This window comes from Tupaia chinensis, unplaced genomic scaffold, assembly GCF_000334495.1.
Source record: "Tupaia chinensis unplaced genomic scaffold, TupChi_1.0 Scaffold000058_1, whole genome shotgun sequence".
Taxonomy (NCBI): Eukaryota; Metazoa; Chordata; class Mammalia; order Scandentia; family Tupaiidae; genus Tupaia; species Tupaia belangeri.
In genome coordinates, this window is record NW_006159516.1 from 442,604 (window position 1) to 445,817 (window position 3,214).

Here is a 3,214-nt window from a genome sequence, read left to right on the forward strand (position 1 = left end):
AGGACACCCCATAAACAGACAGTGGAAGGCAAGAGCAAGGTTTAGAAGAGATGGAGGGCCAGTCACCCGAAAATCACTGCATGCACATGTGTGTGCCCAAGATCCCGAGAGAACGGAGGGGAAGGGGCTGCATGTGGCTATCCCCCAGAGGTGATTTCACCCCCAATCTATTTCTGGTGAGCAAACACATCCTATAGCAAATTTTTTGTAAAAAGAAGATATGGAAAGGAGAGAGAAACAGAAGAGACTCAGCAGAGTAGAGGACACCAAAGAGCATCGCAGAGAGGCTCCCCGCTCCCCCTCCAAACAGCGTAGACCGAAAACCAGGGGAGAACTGGCATCCTTGGCAAGGAGAATCAGACCCGCAGGATGCAGTCCCATGGACATGAGCACTCTGTGCAGGCTAAGCCTGGAGAGCCCAGAGACAAAGGCAGTGAAGAGGGAGGGCGAGCGCCAGCTAGAGGCAGGGCAGAGATTGCTCCTACAGCGGCTCTCCCCGGGACGCCTTGAGGACATGGGCTCGAACCTGCTGGGAGAGTTCAGAAGAGGCTTCTCTGGAGAAACTGAATGATCCCACAGATTTACTGACAACCAGAACCCACACCAGACCTCTCATCAACCTTTGAGCAGCTTATTCTTTCTTTCTTTAGGCTTTGCCATTCTTTAAATAATGCATTTGCTGGAAAGAGCCACAAAAGAAGGAGGAGAAAAGAAAGCACACTCCCCCTCCACGGGGCACAGTCACATGGCAATCCCTTCATTTTTCTCTTTCAGGATCTGGGGCACACACATGTGCCCGGTGTTTTTCAAGTTGCTAGGACTCGAATTATGCAGTTGGCCATGTGGGATCCAGTTCCTTAACCGCCACACCATGGTTGGCCCCAGCTTTTTCTAGAACACCAACAAGAGATAGCCAAAGATTATCAGACATTTGAACAAAGCTTCCAAACAAAACATAGAACCAAAACAAACAAACCCAAGCAAATGAAAATGAGACAATACAGCAGGGGAAAACCTTCCAAATATTACTATAATTGATCTACTCAGAGGATAGTGTTTCTTATTTTTTTTTTTTTTTTGGAGAGATTTTCGCTATAGGGCGCGTGCGCTTGCCAGACACACACACACAGAGAGACATAGAGACAGAAAGCGAGAAATCACCCCCCAGGGGGGATGGTCACGCCGTAATCCCTTCTCCATTCTCCTCTCAGGATCTTGGGCACGCACGCACACGTGCCCGGCGTGAGTTTTAAGCCACCGGGTCTGGGACGCGAACCACGGTCGACTACGTGGGAGTCCAGCGACATAGCCATTACGTTAACTGCTGGTTCCCAGGATAGTGTTTCTTTTAGACAAAAATAGGATGCTACTTTTAAAAATCAGAAAATATTAACAAGTTCTTAAATATTAACGATATGGCACCAGGGCCAGCTAGTGGCATGGTAGTTTAGGCAGCTGGATCTACCACGTGGCTAACTATATGGTTCAAGTCCCAGACGTTCATCCTAAAAAAAACACCATCATTGGGACCAGCAGTTGGCATAATGGCTATGTTGCTGGACTCTCATGTAGTCGACTATGGTTCGAGTCCCGGACCCAGTGGCTTAAACTCATGCTGGGCGTGTGTGTGTGCGTGCCCAAGAGCCCGAGAGGAGAATGGAGGAGAAGAGACTGCATCATGGCCACCCCTCTGGGGGGTGATTTCATGCTTTCTATCTCTCTGTCTCTCTCTGTCTTTCCTGTGAGCGCATGCACCCTAGAGCAAAAACCTCTCCAAAAAAAGACGACAAAGGAAAACGCACCAGCATGCCAGGCAAGCGTACGTGTGTGCTCAAAACCCCGAGAGGAAACTGAAGGAAAAGGGATTGCAGCATGACCACTCTACCAAGGGGTGATTTCCCACTTTTCCTCTCTCTCTTTCTGATTAGAAAAAAAAAGATATGACAGCAGAAGTAACCAATACAGAAAGAAAGAAAGACTGGGCAATAAAACCCAAAACCAAAATAATCCCAATAAAGTAGCATTTAAAACAAAAGCAACCCAAAACAAAAACAAACAAGAGTGCCCAAAGATATGGGCAATAAGACAATTATAGGATTAACCAGGAAGTCGGAAACCCAACGTACGGGGCACCCTGAGGAAAACACAAAATCTATTTCAGAGCAGCAAAATTCTAAAACTTCACTCCTATCTAACCATTTCCAGGAGTGTGCCCTACTGAACCTACCGTTTCTTCAAGAATCTCAATGACTTTTTACAGGGAAAACATTTCCACGACCAGCAGGATGCAAAAGATGCCTTCTAAGAGTTTGTCGAGGGACCAGCAGATGGCATAATGGTTCTGTCACTGGAATCCCACGTAGTCGACCATGGGTTGAATCCTGGACCCAGTGGCTTAAAACTCACGCCGGGTCGTGTGAACCCAAAATCCTGAGAGAAAAATGGAGGAAAAAGGACTGCAGCGTAGCCATGCCCCCTGGAGGGGGGGTTATTTCTCACTTTCTGTCTCTCTGGTGAGTGCATGCACTCTGTAGCAAAAATCTCTAAGAAAAAAAAAAGTTTGTCAAATCATTATGTACAGATTATCATTATTTTTATTTTTCTATAGGGCACATCTGCTCACCCAAGAGACAGAGAGAAATCACTAGCCAGGGAGGATGGCCATGCCACAGTCCCTTCTCCTCCATTTTCCTCTCAGGATTTTGGGCACACACGCACACGTGCCCAGTACGCAGAATGAGTTTTAAGCCCACCAGGTCTGGGACTTGAGCTATGGCCAACTACGTGGGATTCTAGCAATGTAACCATTACACCACCTGCTGTCCCCAACATCAAACTTCTAAAAGGCAATTATTAACTCTAGACAACAATTGTTCAAGGAGAAAAATATAATTATAATATATTATTTGACTAAGCAGAGACTAAAACTGGTAACCATACTAGAAGGATGCAGAAAGAGAGGGACAAAAGAGGTAAGGAAGCCATCTTGTCACAATAGGAAGGCACTGATGATGAAAATCAAGAAATCACAGCAGCCCAGCAGGTGGCATGGTGGTTAAGGCACTGGATCCTACACAGCTGACCATGGCTCGAATACTGAACCCAGCAGCTTGAAAATCACACCAGGCACATGTGTGTGCATGCCCAAAATTTCACAAGAAGAATGGAGGAGAATGGATTGTGGAGTGGCCATTCCCCCTAGGGCGTAATGTCT

The 3,214-nt window shown here is 46.7% G+C and overlaps 1 protein-coding gene across 1 annotated transcript in view; it reads right to left on the minus strand.

Annotated features, from left to right (window-relative positions):
* The window catches only part of DDX11 (DEAD/H-box helicase 11), a 41,420-nt gene that overhangs the window by 31,957 nt on the left and 6,249 nt on the right, over window positions 1-3,214 (minus strand). The gene's annotated exons all lie outside the window — the stretch shown is intronic.